Raw genomic sequence first — 18,387 nt, forward strand, 5'->3', positions numbered from 1 at the left:
CATGGTCCTGCTGGTTGGGATACTAGATCAAGGGTCGGGATACATGGTCGGGGGTGGACCGATCGGAGGGCAGGGGGGGCCTCACATGGGACCGGGCAATTTTTGGCCGGCGACAGGGTTAGGCACGCGGCTGATCGGGGGCACTATTTACGCGGTCCAGCTGAGTCGAGCAAGGCTCAGCCGCCGGAGGCCTCCGCCGTGTGCATGCGCGGCCTCTGACCTGGAAGTGCGGGGGCCCGTATCTGCAGCTGAAGCTGCTAGATTCACGACGGGTCACTGCTAGCCCCCTGCAGGGCTATGAATATGGGGCCTTTTCATGCCTGTTTTTCTGGCGGGAAAGGCCACAGTTTCTAAGATGGCGGGGGGGGACACAGTCCCTGAAACGGAGAATCCAACCCACTTACCCTGGGGGAAAAAATTACAAAAACGTCTCAGTCCAATTGTGCGGCAACAATGATTATGGAATACTGGGATGGGGGGGGGGGGGGGGGGGGAGGTGTCAGTGAAGGGATTAAATGTAGTTGTTTTTACGTCTCACATGTAGAGGCGTAACCATGTTCTGGATGAAAACCCTACACTAACTCCATAGTTCTCATGGCTAAATCAGACGCCAGGAAGGTACAAAGAAGAGAAAAACAAACACAGCGATCTTATTTTTTTGTGTAACAGGGGAAGATGAAGCTTTCTCGCTCCTGATATTGAATGCGCTGTCAAACTGGTGCCTTAATACCTACTGATATGAGGACTATTATGGTGTAATGTTGCAAACACACAGAATTATTTATATTAATTGCTTCATTTTTTTTGCCAAAAGCAGCATCTGGACCTCAAAAGGCTCCTTTCTACTGTTGCTTTGCAAACTAATACAAAAATTTAATACAATGGATGGCTTAAATGGATTATTTTTCCTTCCCATTTTTGCCTCCAGTCACTGTCTCCAAGCCCTTTTCCTTGTCTCTAAATCTAAAACCTTGTCAATTTGCAAGGAAACTAGATTTCAGATACACTCAAAGACCTCGACTGCATTTGGAATAACACCAGGTATTAAAAGTTCAGCAAAGTCATTTGGTTATTGCTCCTGCAGTTGTAATGCTGGTTAAAAGTGAGCGAACGATGCACACAGATCAGCTTCTGAAAACACAGGATCCCATTACTGACATACAATAGGTGTTGTTACTTGTTTAAAAGGCTCAGGTCACGGAGGTTTTTCTTTCCATACAAGATAATTAGGTGTCAATGGGTACTGGATAAAATTGGTGAAAGAGATCTCTCTGGTAAATGGCCCTCCTCGCACAAAGACCCCTTGTACGTTACTGTATTTCAATGTGGCCTGACTCAGTTGACTGTGGTGCCTCACTGAAATGTGAATCCACTTTCCCCGCAGCTTCAACACTCTTCCCACCCTGCATCACCCTCCCGCCCCACTCCAGCATATTCTGTTTTGGAAGCATATAATAGTGCAGCGCAGTAGAAGGCCAATCGGCTCCTTTCGCAGAGCAATCCAGTTCGTCCCATTCCTGCGCTCTCCCCATTGTGATCATTCACGTATTTGTTCAATTCCCCATTGAAAGCTACGACTGAATGCGTATTTGCCGCCCTATCGGGAGGCACGTTCCAAATGTTAGCCACTCATTGGATTGAAATGTTTTCGTCCTGTCACCTCTGGTTCTTTTAGGAATCACGTTAAATCTGTGCCCCATGGCTATCGGCACTTTATCCACTGGAAAAATCTGTTCTGGAACTTTGTTAATGTAACTGATCTCCTTTGATTGCTAGCTGTGGCTCAGTGGGTAGCATTCTTGCTGCCACAAGCCACAAGGTGGTGAGTTCAAGTCCCGCTCCAGGACCTCAGCACACAAATCAAAGCTAACGCTCCAGCCCAATGGATCAATGCGCTATTTGATCAGCCCAGGCTATTCCTCGTGTGCACACTTTCAAATGCTGATTACCAAGAAATGCTGTTCCTCTCCCGCATACCCATGCTTTTTGATATACATAGCCAAAAAAGCAATGACATTTAAACCAACTGGGGCTGGATTCTCCGCTGGCGGGATTCTCCGTTACGCCAGCAGCGCACCCACGCCCGGGAATTTCTCGCCTTTATCAATCGAGGTATAGATTACAAAAGCAGGGAGGTCATGTTGGAGTTGTATAGAACTTTGGTGAGGCCACAGCTGGAGTAATGTGTGCAGTTCTGGTCACCACACTATTGGATGTGATTGCACTGGAGGGGGTGCAGTGCCGATTCACCAGGATGTTGCCTGGGATGGAACGTTTAAGTTATGAAGCGAGGTTGGACAGGCTGGGGCTGTTTCCGATGGAGCAGAGAAGACTGAGGGGCGACCTGATCGAGGTGGACAAGATTATGAGGGGCATGGACAGGGTGGATAGGGAACAGCTGTTCCCCTTAGTGGAAGGGTCAGTCAGGAGGCGGACACACGTTCAAGGTGAGAGGCAGGAAGTTTAGGGGGGATTTGAGGAAAAAACCTTTTCCCCAGAGGGTGGTGACGGTCTGGAACGCACTGCCTGGGAGGATGCTAGAGGCGGGTTGCCTCACATCCTTTAAAAAGTACCTGGATGAGCACTTGGCGCGTCACAACATTCAAGGCTATGGGCCAAGTGCTGGCAAATGGGGTCAGGTAGACAGGTCAGGTGTTTTATATGTGTCGGTGCAGACTCGATGGGCCGAAGGGCCTTTTCTGTGATGTATTATTCTGTGATTCTGAGAGCTGCAACATCGATTGGTTGCGGCAAATAGCATAATTGCATTTAAGATGAAGCAAATGAGCAGGAAAGGAATAAAAGGATTTGCTGATGTGGTGAGTCTTGCATAGAGTAGAAACACTGAACCAACAGGGTTGAATGGCCTATTTCTGCTCTATAAATACGAAGCAATACTGATGTCCAAGGAAAAGTTGAAAGAGGGGCTGGAGTATTCCTGCAAATGTTCCAAGATGATGTCAATTTGAAGGAGCAAGAACAGATCTCTGTCGAATGGGAAAGAGAGAGCAAGGTGTCAGAAAGGGAGGGGTGGAGATCTGTATCAGCTAAAAACACTTCCTTAGACCTCCAGCTAACATTCTCCATCGCTCAGAGGACCCACTGTTTGGGCTGAGGAAGATTCACCACGATGCGTAACATCAGTTCTGATAGATCCGCTTCCAAGTGTTGGCTGGACACCTCGTTATTATTCCAAAAGTTTTTTTTAATTTAAAGGCAGCAAGCTGAGATTTTTAAGCATACTTCTCGATTTTAATTGCATCCATCTCACGATCTTATTATTTCATGTTCAAGAAACTGCCTGTTGGGCCTTTCGTAACTGTAACTCCGGTATCCAGCTGATTGACAAAACGTGATGCACCAGCGGAGTCCCCAGCATTGAAGCTATTCATGAGATTTATCTGAAACTCTAATGAGGGCTGTGTATTAAATTGCAAAGTTACCTTTCCAGCATCTGTCCCACTTGAACAGGTCTAATTGCCTGTGACTCTGCTGACTTCTACCTAGCTGTCACTCTGAGGCCTGAATCCCTGTTCCCCATCTCTACTCCACTCACTCATTATGCATCACAGTGTGGGGCTAAATAATTTGGTGCAATTTAACTCTTCAATCTTAAAATGACGCCAAGCAGAAAAGGAATTTCACAAAGTATTTATAACAAGGCGAAATGAAACGGCGTGCAGGGATGAATGGGAAATGGAACAACATCTTTCGTAGTAGGTCTAATAGCAGACGTCTTAAACTGTGTATGGGATATGGGCACTTCAAGAAGAAGGGACATTCGTCATTGAAGGGGATAGTTTTTGGTTTTAAATTCCACTTCACCATTGTAAGTGGGAGATCACTGGAGCTTGAGACTTGTAGCGCACAATGACTTACACGAGACGAGAAGCGATGAAGTCTATCTAGGCTTTATTAAGCGAGACTTGTTCCCCAGCAGCTCAGTAACAGAATGAGGCTGCGGGGAGAACTCGAGCTCTTCTTCTCCACCTTCAGGGCAGAGCCAGAAGTCGGCAGATCCAACCAGGACCCGGGACCTGTCAGTCAATAGCCTCTCGGCTTCACAGGTACCGTATTACCCCTAATACATACCACCACATTCACCCCTTGTTAAAAAGGAACCCGGCGGGGTGGTGGTTCGCATGGTGGTAGGGGTTTACAAGGCTGGCCCTGGAACAAATTTCGGACTGTGGCTATACGTATTTAGCCCAACATTTAGCTATGTACAAGTTTGTCAGAACTATATACAATAAGGAAAGAAAAATTATTTTGCAACAAAATTCTTACTTTCTTGGTGTCACGCAGATTCCACAAGTCGAGTGGGCGGTCTGGTCTTCCTCGTCGATCGTCTCAGCCCTGGTGGTGGTGCAGCTGCTGGCTCGGGCACTGTCGTCTCCGGGAGCGTTGCGCTGTTTGTTCCTGTTTTACTCCTGGGCGGGCACGGGAGGAGGACCCATCCCCCCGGGAAGGGGGCGGTCGTGGGGTGCGCCGGTGGCAGGGAGGGGGTGATCGGTGTTGGGGGTGTGTGTGTTGCCGGCGGGCGCCAGGTCCTGCAGGGAGACCATGTTCTGTTGGCCGTCGGGGGTACTGCATAGGCGTACTGCGGGTTCGCGTGGAGAAGGTGGACCCTCTCGACCAACGGGTCCAATTTGTGCGTCCGCACATGTTTCCGGAGCAAGATGGGTCCTGGGGCTGCCAGCAAGGTCAGCGGCGACGTTCCGGAGGAGGACTTCCTGGGGAAGACAAGAGGCGCTCGTGAGGCATTTGGTTAGTGGAGGTACACAGCAGCGACCGGATGGAGTGGAGAGCATCCGGGAGGACCTCCTGCCACCGGGAAACTGGGAGATCTCTTGACCGTAGGGCCAGTAGGACGGTCTTCCAGGCCGTGCCGTTCTCCCTCTCTACCTGCCCGTTCCCCCGGCGGTTGTAGCTGGTCGTCCTGCTCGAGGCAATGCCCTTGCTGAGCAGGAACTGACGCAGCTCGTCACCCATGAACGAGGACCCCCTGTCGCTATGGATGTATGCGGGGAAGCCGAACAGTGTAAAGATGGTGCCCAGGGCTTTAATGACCGTGACCGCTGTCATGTCGGGGCAGGGAATGGTGAAGGGGAAACGGGAGTACTCGTCCACCACGTTCAGGAAGTACGCGTTGCGGTCGGTGGAGGGGAGGGGCCCTTTGAAATCCAAACTGAGGCGTTCAAAGGGGCGGGAAGCCTTGATCAGGTGCGCTCTATCCGGCCTGAAAAAGTGCGGTTTGCACTCTGCGTAGATGTGGCAGTTCCTGGTGACTGTACGGACCTCCTCCACAGAGTAGGGGAGGTTGCGTGACTTTACGAAATAGTAGAATCGAGTGACCCCCGGGTGGCAGAGGTCCTCGTGGAGGGCTTGGAGGCAGTCTATTTGTGCGTTGGCACATGTGCCGTGGGATAGGGCATCGGACGGCTCGTTCAGCTTTCCGGGACGATACAAGATCTCATAGTTATAGGTGGAGAGTTCGATCCTCCACCGCAGGATCTTGTCGTTCTTTATCTTGCCCCGCAGTGCATTATCGAACATAAAGGCTACTGACCGTTGGTCAGTGAGGAAAGTGAATCTCCTGCCGGCCAGGTAATGCCTCCAACCTCGCACAGCTTCCACTATGGCTTGGGCTTCCTTTTCCACTGAGGAGTGGAGGATTTCTGAGGCGTGGAGGGTCCGGGAGAAAAAGGCCACGGGTCTGCCCGCTTGGTTAAGGGTGGCCGCCAGAGCTACATCAGATGCATCGCTCTCGACCTGGAAGGGGAGGGACTCGTCGATGGCGCGCATCGTGGCCTTTGCGATATCCGCTTTGATGCGGCTGAAGGCCTGGCGGGCCTCTGTCGACAGGGGGAAGGTAGTGGACTGTATTAGCGGGTGGGCCTTGTCTGCGTACTGGGGGACCCACTGGGCGTAATATGAAAAGAAGCCCAGGCAATGTTTCAGGGCTTTGGAGCAGTGAGGGAGGGGAAATTCCATAAGGGGGCGCATGCGTTCGCGGTCAGGGCCTATCACTCCATTGCGCACTACGTATCCCAGGATGGCCAAACGGTTTGTGCTAAAAACGCATTTTTCCTCATTATGATTAATCTAGGACAAAGGTTCGGCACAACATTGTGGGCCGAAGGGCCTGTTCTGTGCTGTATTTTCTATGTTCTATGTTCTATATGTGAGGTTCAGGGCGTTAGCGGTCTGAAGGAACTTTTGGAGGTTGGCGTCGTGGTCCTGCTGATCGTGGCCGCAGATGGTTACGTTGTCGAGATACGGGAACGTGGCCTGCAACCCGTGCTGGTCAACCATTCGGTCCATCTCCTGTTGGAAGACCGAGACTCCATTCGTGACGCCAAATGGGACCCTTAGGAAATGGTATAGCCGCCCATCTGCCTCGAAGGCGGTGTACTTGCGGTCACCTGGGCGGATGGGGAGCTGGTGGTAGGTGGACTTGAGGTCCACGGTGGAAAAGACCTTGTACTGTGCAATCCGATTGACCATGTCGGATATGCGGGGGAGAGGGTACGCATCTAGCTGCGTGTACCTGTTGATGGTCTGACTATAGTCTACGACCATCCTCTGCTTCTCCCCCGTCTTCACAACTACCACCTGGGCTCTCCAGGGACTATTGCTGGCCTGGATTCTGCCTTCCGTCAGCAACCGCTGGACTTCAGACCGGATAAACGTCCGGTCCTGGGCGCTGTACCGTCTGCTCCTAGTGGCGACGGGTTTGCAATCCGGGGTGAGGTTTGCAAACAAGAAGGACGGCGGTTCAACCTTGAGGGTTGCGAGGTCGCAGATAGTGAGTGGGGGTATTGGGCCGCCGAATTGGAACGTAAGGCTCTGGAGGTTACACTGGAAGTCTAATCCCAGTAATGTGGGCGCGCATAGTTGGGGAAGGACGTAGAGCCTGTAGTTCTTAAACTCCCTCCCTTGCACCGTTAGGTTCGCAATGCAGAACCCTTTGATCTCCACTGAGTGGGATCCTGCAGCTAGGGAAATCTTTTGCGTGCTTGGATGGATGGACAGAAAACAGCGTCTTACCGTATCTGGGTGAATAAAACTTTCCGTGCTCCCGGAGTCGATCAAGCATGGCGTCTCGTATCCGTTGACCAGCACCGTTGTTGTCGTCGTTTGGAGCGTCCGGGGCCGCAATTGATCCAGTGTCACTGAAGCCAGTCGTGGCAGTAGTGTCGCGGCGTTTTCTTCGGACCCCGTGGAGCAGTCTATGCTGGGGTCCTTTGTTGTCAACCAAGATGGCGGCGTCCATGAATCGCACGCGGTCGGGGGTGGACAAAATGGCCACCCCATGAATCGCACGCGGTCGGGGGTGGACAAAATGGCCGCCCCCTTGAATCGCACGTGGCTGGGGGGTCACAAGATGGCGGCACCCATCCTCCACTCGTGGTGTCCGGGACCCAAAATGGTGGCGCCCACGGGGCGCACATGGGACGCTGGGGGTTTGGGGGGTGTTCGGGATGTGTTGTCCTTGTTCTTCTCCGGGGATTGCGGCGACCCCCCGGGACTGGCACACTGCCGCGTAATGGCCCTTTTTGCCGCAGCTTTTACAAGTAGCTGCATGGGCCGGGCAGCGTTGCTGGTGGAGTTTCGCCTGACTGCAAAAGTAGCAGCCGGCCCCCCCGGGATGGTCTGGCGCTCTAACCGCGCAAGCGTGCGGGGGGGTGGGGGGTGCCGGGGAGTTGGTCGCGACGGGGGTCCACGGAGCCCAAGGGGCTGCCGCGCGGTCGGGGCCGTAGGCGCGGGCGTTTTGGGAGGTCACGTCAAGGGAGGCCGCAAGGGCCCGTGCCTCTGAGAGTCCTAGCGACTCTCTTTCTAAAAGTCTCTGATGAATTTGGGGAGAGTTCATACCTGCCACGAATGCAACTCGAATTAGCAGGTCCGTGTGCTCGATCGCGTTCACCGGCGGGCAGTTGCAGTTTCGTCCCACAATCAGCAGCGCGCCGTAGAATTCCTCGAGCGATTCTCCGGGAAATTGCCGTCTCGTCGTGAGTTGGTGGCGTGCGTAGACCTGGTTTACGGGCCGAATGTAGATGCCCTTCAGCAACGCGAGCGCCGTTGGGAAATCCTCCGCATCTTCTATAAGCGAGTAAATCTCCGGGCTTACCCTCGAATGCAGGACCTGCATTTTCTGCTCTTCCGTGGTCCGGCCGGGGGCCGTTCGAAGGTAGCCTTTGAAGCATGCTAGCCAGTGTTTGAACACGGCTGCCGAGTTTGCTGCATGGGGGCTGATCCGCAGGCACTCTGGGGCGATCCGGAGCTCCATAGTCTTTTAAGCTCGCTTAATAAATTGTAGCGCACAATGACTTACATGAGACGTGAAGTGATGAAGTCTATCTAGGCTTTATTAAGCGAGACTTGTTCCCCAGCAGCTCAGTAACAGAATGAGGCTGCGGGGAAAACTCGAGCTCTTATGCTCCGCCTTCAGGGCGGAGCCAGAAGTCGGCAGATCCAACCAGGACCCGGGACCTGTCAGCCAATAGCCTCTCGGCTTCACAGGTACCATATTACCCCTATACATACCACCTCAAGACTGTCCATCCATTTCTCCCCTGCAGACCACTCATCCCCTAAGTAACAATCCTGAAAGCAAGTGGGAAGGAAAGAGCTGCTGGATGAAAGCGGAAGGCCTTTGGTGTCAGCTGAACGCTCTCTGGCAGAATCCAAAGCTGCTAGATTATGTTACAGTGCGCTCTGAATTCAGGAGGGTTATTAAGGAGATGAAGTGGGATCAGTGGTTGTGTTTTATCATTAAGAATGGCTGAAGGCATTGGTCAGCAGCATTTCCCTGGGCTCTCGATTGACAAATCCATAAACTCATAAGGAGACCCTTGAGGTCGGAAGATAACAGCCTCCTGTGTTGATGCCTTATCCAACAGGCTGTACAGCAATAGCTGCAATGAGAACAGAAAATGCTGGAAAACACTTGGCAGGTCAGACAGCATCTTTGGAGGGAGAAAGGTTAGTCTCGGAGAGGTGGAGAACGGGGAGAATGACAGTGTACCAGAAGCACAATGTCAGGAGCCCTCACATTCATCAGAGGCTGGTGAGTAGGATTGTGTAATGCGCTTGTTGTAGACAGCAAGCCTCCAGAATTTTAGGGTGACTGTTTCTTACATAAACAGTAGCTGCAGTTCAAAAGTACAGCCTTGGATCTGAAGAAGTGCTTTGGGGTGTCCTCAGGCAGGGAAGATGCTGTAGAAACGCATGTCTTATGGCGGCACAGTGGTTAGCACTGCTGCCTCACAGCTCCAGGGGCCCGGGTTCAATTCCGGCCTAGAGTGACTGTGCGGAGTCTGCACGTTCTCCCCATGTCTGCGTGGTTTCCTCCCACAGTCCAAAGATGTGCAGGTTAGGTGGATTGCCCATGCTAAATTTGCCCCTTAGTGTCCAGAAGGTTAGGTGGGGTTACTGGGTTACGGGGATAGGGTAGCGGCGTGGGCTTAAGTTGGGTGCTCTTTCCAAGGCCCAGTGCAGACCTGATGGGCAGAATGGCCTTCCTCTGCACTGTAAATTCTATGAACTCTGATATGATCTATGACTTGGGAGTCACCACTGCCTGGGCAACCCTCAATTCTGACGCCAAGCAACAAAACCTTGCACTGTCATCCCTGACCCAGAAACATTGATTCAAACGCCAAATGTTGTTGAAGTGTCGATTAATAATTAGTACATTTTAAAGTAGGAATTCAAGATTTGCAGCTGATATGTGAAGTCAAACTCTATCTCAGTTATGTTCAAAATGGAACAAGGGCAGCTGTGGTTCCTGAAGTTTATTGAGAATCCAATTAACCTTTATTGTGAAAATTGGCAGCAGAACCTCTCACCCAGGAGGAGCAAACAATTTCTCATTTAGCCTGCAAAGATGATTCACAATAGTTCTGGTATCACACCATGATGATCGAGCAACAAATAATAATAAATAGAGTTGATATGAAAGATATTTTGGAGATATTGCGAGCACACATTTTATCTCAGTGTCTGATCTGTTCCTCACTACTCAAGCATAACTCATGGGATCCATGATATCTGAATTCTTCAATTAGATTACTGCCCTGTGATATCTTGCAGGTTCCATTATTAAATACATATAAACCATCTGCACATCTGGATTAGATAATCCTCCTTGTAATTACTCCCAGGTATCCATTATTCTCTGTGAAAAATGTCTGATGTTGTATATTAGATTACTGGCTTGAAATCATTTCAAGATGCCTATTGTCTATGTGCTGTTTGGGACAGTCTTCTGCTTAGTGTAGTGCAGGCAAAAATGTGTTCGAGAAACAGTTAGATCTTGTGCTGGGGGATTTTTTATAATTGCATGGAATTAGCAAGCTCCCTCATACTTTCTTTTTGCATCCGTCAGAATTCACCTTGTTCCTTAATAACGAGAGAAGGATCCCACCCCAGCCGTCACAGCTAGATAGGGATTACCTGGGCCTCAAGAATAGTCTGTGAGTCCAGCGTGCTACCGACTCCCTCCATCCCTTCCTCATGTCCCTTTCATTTGAGTATGCAGGTCATAAGCGGGTTTACAGGACACATCTGCAACACAGGGACTTAACCAAGTGGAAAAAGATATTTGCAACTGAGAAATAATAGCTTAAAAGTTTATGTTTGTGCCAAATGAATATTTGGTTGTATCGATTGCATTGTAAAACACATTAGTGGATTTATAGTATAATTGTGAGTCAAACGCTCATAAAGTTCGAAGCAATATTTCCGCAACCTTTAGTCTACTATATTTTTGGATTTTATGGAGGCAATAAAGCTTATCCCCAGAAACTACTACCGTGATAAGAACTAATTAACTTGTCCTCTAAAAGTCAAAGCTCTATCCCCATGTACCTTTATTCAGATAAAATAAATCAATAGATTCCATATTATGTCAAGTAGGCTTGAGAGAATAGGGACTTGGTGTGCACTGGGCGAATGGGGGGGGGGAGCAGGGTTACTTCAGAAGACAACACATTTTTGTTTTGGGAATCCCCTGTTAACTCACCTTTTAGAGGGGTCTATGGCTCTATGAACCGGATTTTAATCTAAGTGATTTTCCTGACTGCATACATTGGGATATGCCCATAATTCTGACTCCGATCTCTGAGTTCTCAGAGTAATATTTGGACCGGAGAAATCATACTCATATATCCATATCTGAAATATATGAAGAGATCCTGTGGATAATTGCTTACCGCCAGGAACACAGACCATTTAGGTTTCATCTGCCTCCCTCAGATGTGTACACCAAGCTCAGTGTGTGACTGTCATATTCCAAAACCACTAACCAAAAATATCAACTGATTACCTGCCCATTTATCCCACGACTGTTAGTGGGAACTTGCTGCGTGCAAATTGGCTGCTGCATTGTACTGTGCAACATTGGCTATGCTGTAATAGTGACCACACTTTCAATACTACTTCATTGGTTGGAAAGGACTTTGGATGTCCGATGAGTTGGTCAAGACAGGCGATCAAATGAAAGTCTTATTTTTATTGTTTCTTGGAGTGAGATGGGACACTGTGAAAGGTTTTCAGATGAAGGTTCAATGGAGGTTCCGCTCCAAGTGATGAAGTGATATAGTCGCTGAGCTAGTAACCCAGAGACCCAGAGTACTGCTCTGGGACCTGGGTTCGAATCCCACCACGGCAGATGGTGAAATTTGATTCAATGAAAGCCTGGGATTAAAAGTCTGATGATGAACATGAAACCCATTGTCGAAACCCATCTGGTTCACTGATGTCCTTTAGGGAAGGAAATCTGCCATCCTTACCTGGTCTGACCCACATCAATGTGGTTGAGGTCTAAATGCCCTCAGGGGTGGGCAATAAATGCAGGCCCAGCCAGCGGTGCCTACATCCCATGAACAAATTTTTAAAAAGTGGCACAACATCTAGACATCTAGGCTTTGGGACTTTATCGACGTTCCTTCACTGTCGCTGGGTCAAAATCCTGGCAGGCACTCCCTAACAGCACATGGACTGCAGTGGTCCAAGGCGGCAGTTCACCACCACCTTCTGAAGGGCAATTAGGGACGGGCAATAAATGCTGGCATACCCAAGAAAGCGAAGCCCACATTCCACTCACAAATATATTTCAAAAAAGCATTTTACACCTGAAATACAAAGCCCTGTGGTTAGCACTGTTGCTTCACAGCTCCAGGGTCACAGGTTTGATTCCCGGCTTGGGTGACTGTCTGTGCGGTGTCTGCACGTTCTCCCCGTGTCTGCGTGGGTTTCCTCCGGGTGCTCCGGTTTCCTCCCACAAGTCCCGAAAGACGTGCTGTTAGGTAATTTGGACATTCTGAATTCTCCCTCTGTGTTTGCAAACAGGCGGCGGAATGCGGCGACTAGGGGCTTTTCACAGTAACTTCATTGCAGTGTTAATGTAAGCCTACTTGTGACAATAAAGGCTATTATTATTATTATTATTAATAAGATGAAGTACACTGGGTGCACCAGTTGAAACCAGCTTGCCAGCTATCCAGGGTTGCCCCATGATTCTTTCGGAATGAAAGGCAACTTATATGTTTCAATAGGATCATCTCTCATTCCTCTAAACTCCAATGGCCAAACCTGTTCACCCTTTCCTCACAGGATAAGCTCTTCATCCTAGGAATGAGATGATTGAACCTTCCACTTTTAAAGCAATTGAATCTTCCCTTTTAAAATAAGGACTGCATCCAGTAGGGGGCAGGAGTGAGGCAGTCGCAAGGTAACGGCTCCAGGTGACTAATGGCAGGACAGTGGGGCGGGGCAGCTGGAGTGGGGTCAGTCTCCTGATAAATGATTTGGCAACTGTCCACATGGCTCCTTGAAGCAGAAGATCAAGAGTTTCCCAATGTTTATCTGGCATTACGTCAACAGCTGTTTCATTTACACACCTTGGGCCTATTTTTTTTAATGGTGCCTAATTGGAATGTCAGTCTTTTCATCGGGTAGTCCAGCATTTGGCAAAGGCCGAAAACTGCTTGGAGCTATGTTAGAGTTCATAAAAATGAACAGATTGCCTCCAAATCTTCAATTATTCCAAGGAAATTATACTTAAAAAAACTTACGAGGGCTGTAAGACATTATTATGATCGACATGACTCTGATTTTACTTTACCAGGGAGAAGGGTTTCCTGGAACAAGAGTTGCTGCTATTATTGTGAGAGAATGGGGTGTGTTCTCAATGTCCTGATAGGTGGTTTTTCTTAGGAGTGGGGTATAACCGCAGGATAAAGTAAATTCGTGGAGAAAGCACCCCCCCAAACTCTTCAAAACTCTTCATACGGGAGTTCTTGTTGGGCCTTGTGAAAGCTCCTGCTACTGCTGATGTGCCGATATGTAACTGTAATGACTTAGGCCAGGTCTTTGAGATTGGCCAATTAGAATACGAGTTCCCTGATTAGTGGCCCAATCAGGGAACCCCTTTCTGTGTATCTAACAGGGAGTGTCAGATCTTCTGCACTCCCGGTGTGGACAGCAGACTGAATGGTCATGGTTGTTCAGCTGTTGGGTTTATAAATAAAAGGAATTCTGGTGACGGAACTTTGCCTCCATGGACTTATTGCAGTAACTGTGTCCAAACAGCCCTGTCCGCTTCCATTCCCTTACGGTTAACGGGTTGCCTTAACGAAATTTCATGCTTTTGTTAATATTGAAGAATTTTGTTGGACTTGTTGTGGTTGTGGTGACTCTCTCTTTAAGATAGTACAGCGGAAAAGGGTCACTTGTCTTAGAGACCGATGGGAGCCGAGAGTGAGTGTTTACCCCAGAGGATCAAGTCCTCTCTTGGACAGAATACATCTAGCAGCCATGCAGTCAGCATGTGAGGACAGGGAGCTGAGTTCTGAGGCAGCTTCATGCTGCAAAGCCTCCTGTACCAAGTTACTCTTTTATTAATAAACACCTTCGTGTTTCTAGCAAAGTCTGAAATCTCCTGACACCAGAAATGGGCCACACAATACATAACAGGACTGTTTACTGGTTTTAGTTCTATTTATACCAAATACATCCTTCAACCAACATCACTAAAGCAGATTATCCCGTCATTATCGTATTACTGTTTGTGGGAGCTTGCTGTGCACAATTTGACTGCTGTGTTTCGAACATTTCAACATTGACCACATATCAAAAATACTTCAATGGCTGTAACATGCTATGGGACACCCTGAGGTTGTGGAAGGCACGATACAAATGCAAGCGGTCCAAAGTGCCAGACTTGAATTTAGAATAGGCAAGAAAATATTCTCGGAATAGTCAGCAGAGAATCTTAACACTTTGACGTGAGCAATGGTCACCACCATGAAATAGTAGGTTGTGGAATAATGCAGGGGTTGCTGCTATGAAACTCCAGAAATACTGCGAACCACAGCATTGATTGGGAAAAGGAGTGGTGACATTTTTTTCAAAAACTGCATCATTGAAGGCAACTGCAATTGGGTGAGTCACATTTACAAACCCCAACACATTTCTGCGTACCGTGAGTCAGTGATCTTACAGAGAAGGCTACTTGTAAATACTTACCACACACCATTAATATTTTCAGAAAATTACAGACCTACCGTTTGAATCCTTTCTGTTGGTTTCTAGTTTCAGGGGCATGATGTCCTCATCCTTTATCCCTCTTTAGGATGAGCACTTCTATCATGTTTGATGGTTCTGCCATTCTTTAACATCACCTGAAAAGCCATGGGGGGTGGGGGGTCCATGTTAATGATGTCTTCAATCAATGAGGCTGGGCGTTCTGACTGGGGTACATTAATCATTAACCTTTCACAGTCTAGCTGCCGGCCCCCAAGGGAGGCTTGAAATCTGAAGCGTCCGAGATCTGAGCAGGAGCGGGACCCCGCTGGGAGGATAGTCGCTGCTGCCTAGCAACCGTTCCCAGAACGGAAGGAAGCAAGGTAAAGGGGAGGAGACGACTTCTTATTTGCTTCACTAGCTGTTGAAACTGCTTTCCCTTTTCAAAGTTTCTCTTCATTAAAGCGGGAAGGAAGTTGACAATCGTTCACAGGTCCCCGACAATTCTCCCACCAAGGGTGGATGAGGGGACATAACAACGTTTAACCATTGGACCACAGGTGTCTACAGCACAGAGGGAGGCCATTCAACTGATCGTCTCTCTATCAGTTGTTAAACAATCCCCCTGCCTTAGTCTTACTCACCCTCCCTGCATCTTTCTGCAGTTCAAATACTTTCCTAATATTACGTCAACAAACGGAATGATCGGCCATTCCTTGTGGCAAAGTATTTTATCCTTCGACAGAACTCTGTGATCCTGTCCCTCAATACCTCTCTGCCCTCCTCCAACTTTGGCCTTTTGAATATCCCTGAATTTTATTGCTCCACCATTGGCAGCTATGCCTTCATCTGCGAATGCCAATATACTGAGAATCCCTGTCTCCCCCTCTCTATATCTCTCTCCACTTTTAAGACGTTCCAGACAGCCCATCTCTTTTTATCAAGCTTTCCATCACCTATCTCAATATCTCTGTATGTGCCCCGATGTCAAACCTTGTTGTAATGTTCCTGTTGGTCACCACACCAATGATGCAGCGCATAATATTTACCTCTCTGTCCACATCCTGGAATATGTGGGAGGGCTTCTTGTCCAAGCCAAACCTAAGATGGATCATCTTAGTTTGAAGCAAAGATTTGTTTCCAAATTCCTTCACGGCCTAACCACATCCCTATCTTTGTAACCTCCTTCAGCTCTGCAGTCCTCTAGGATCTCTGCGTTAATCCAGTTCTGGCCTCTTACATACCCTACTAGATTCACTCCAACACTGGTGACTATTCCTTGATTTGCCCAGTTCCTAATCTCTGGAATTCCTTCTCTAAACCTCTCCACAGCTATCTCGTCATTTTAAAAAATATATATTTTTATTCTCCTTTTTCACATTTTCTCCCACATTTACACCCATCAACAATAAACAATAATCAGCAAGATATGTCAATCCCCATAATAACAACGATCCCATCCGCCCACCAAGCCCCAAACATCAGCCCACATGTTTACATAAGCAAATGACAAAAAGGAATCAGGGATTACCCGTAGTCACCCTTAATCTACACAGCCAGTTTCACACGCACCACCTTGGAAATTACCCTAAACACCTCCTTCCAGTACTCCCCTAGCTTTGGACAGGACCAAAACATATGAACGTGATTCGCGCCCCCCCCCCCCCCCCCTCGCAACGCTCACACATATCCTCTACTCCTTCAAAGAATCGGCTCATCCTCGCCCTTGTGACGTGTGCTCTATATACCACCTTCAGCTGTATCAGCCCCAACCTCGCACATAAGGTGGAGGCGTTCACTCTCCGGAGCACCTCACACCAGACCCCCTCCTCTATAACCTCTCCCAGCTCTTCCTCCCACTTTGCTTTGATCCCTTCCAGTGGTGCCTTATCCTCTTCCAGAATAGCTCATTACACCGCTGACACTGCCCCCTTCTCCAGTCCCCTTGTCGTCAACACCTCCTCCAGCAATGTGGAGGCCGGTTCCTCTGGGAAGCTCTGTATCTCCTTCCTGGCAAAATCCCGAACCTGCATGTACCTAAACACTTCTCCCTGCTCTAGCCCATACTTCGCTTCCAGCTCCCTCAATCCTGCAAACCGACCCCGAAGAAACAAATATTTTAGCGTCTTAATCCCCCTCTCTTCCCATTTCCGAAAACTTCCATCCCACCTCCCTGGCTCAAATTTGTGGTTCCCCCGGAATCGGCATTTCCCTTGACCCTAAACCCAACCCGAAGTGTTGGCGAAACTGCCTCCAGATTTGCAATGAAGCTATTATTATTGGACTCCCTGAATATTTCCCCGGAGCTATCGGGAGCGGCGCTGTTGCAAGTGCCTTCAGCTCCGACCCCCTGCACAAACTCTCCTCCATTCTGACCCACTGAGAATCCACCCCTCTGATCCAGCTCCGCACTTTCACCACGTTCGTCGCCCAGTAGTAGTACAACAGGTTTGGGAGACCAAACCCCCTGCCTGCCTTCCCCTCAGTAGCAGCACCTTTCTCACTCTGGCCACCTTCCCTCCCGATATGAATGAGGTAATCCTTCCCTCAATCTCCCTGAAAAAAGACTTTGGCAGGAAAATCGGTAGGCATTGAAAAATGAACAGGAATCACGGTAACACATTCATTTTAACTGCTTGTACCCGACCCGCCAGTGACAGAGGAAGACCATCCCACCTTGCCAGATCGGCTTTCACTCTCCCCACCAAACTAGTGATGTTGTACCTGCGAAGCCTCCCCCTCTCCCGGGCAACCTGCACCCCCAGATACCTAAAATGAGTCCCTGCCCTACGGAATGGCAGCTCCCCCTCCCCTGTCCCCACCCCCGGCCGAGACACCACAAAGTACTCACTCTTGTCCAGGTTCAACTTGTACCCTGAGAAGGACCCAAATACCCGCAGTAGCTCCAATATTCCTCCTATCGACTCCGACACATACAGCAGCAAGTCGTCGGCATATAAGGACACCCGATGCTCTATCCTCCCCCCGCACTATTCCTTTCCATGCTCCCGAACTTCTCAATGCGATGGCCAACGGCTCAATCGCAAGTGCAAACAGCAGGGGGGACATAGGACATCCCTGTCTCGTCCCACGGTGGAGAGAAAAGTATCTCTAACTGATATTATTTGTGCGGACACTCGCCTTCGGTTCCTTATATAATAGCTTTACCCAGTTCACAAACCTTGGTCCAATCCCAAACCGCTCCAGCACTGCCATCAGGTACCCCCATTCTACCCGATCAAACGCCACAACTACCTCTGTTTCCTTTCTTTCCACCGGTGCCATAACAACGTTCAAAACCCTCCTAATGTTCGAAAACAGCTGCCTCCCCTTCACGAACCCCGTCTGATCCTCCCCTATCCCCTTCGGAAGGCACTCCTCCCACCTACCTGCCAGTACCTTCGCCAACACTTTTACGTCCACATTCAGAGGTGATATGGGCCGATACGACGCACACTCTGTCGGATCCTTATTTTTTTTTGTAACAGGGAAATCGATGCCTGCCCCAAGGTTTGCGGCAACACCCCCTTCCCTATCGCCTCCTCAAACATCCCCACCATCAGGGGTGCCAACCTATCCTTAAATTTTTTATAATATTCCACCGGAAACCCATCCGGCCCTGCCACCTTCCCCGGCTGCATCCTCCCAATCGCATCCTTTATCTCCTGCTCCACTATTGCTCCTTCTAATGTAGCCCTGTCCCCCTCCCCTAACCTCGGGTACTCCAACCCATCTAAAAATTCCTGCATCTCACGGTCTCCCCCGAGTGGCTCTGACTTGTACAACCTCTCATAAAACTCCTCAAAGACCTTGTTAATCAGCAATGGGGCCACCACCAACTTCCCTGCCCACCTGAAA

The sequence above is a fragment of the Scyliorhinus torazame genome, chromosome 28 (genome assembly GCF_047496885.1).
Source record: "Scyliorhinus torazame isolate Kashiwa2021f chromosome 28, sScyTor2.1, whole genome shotgun sequence".
Lineage (NCBI taxonomy): Eukaryota > Metazoa > Chordata > Chondrichthyes > Carcharhiniformes > Scyliorhinidae > Scyliorhinus > Scyliorhinus torazame.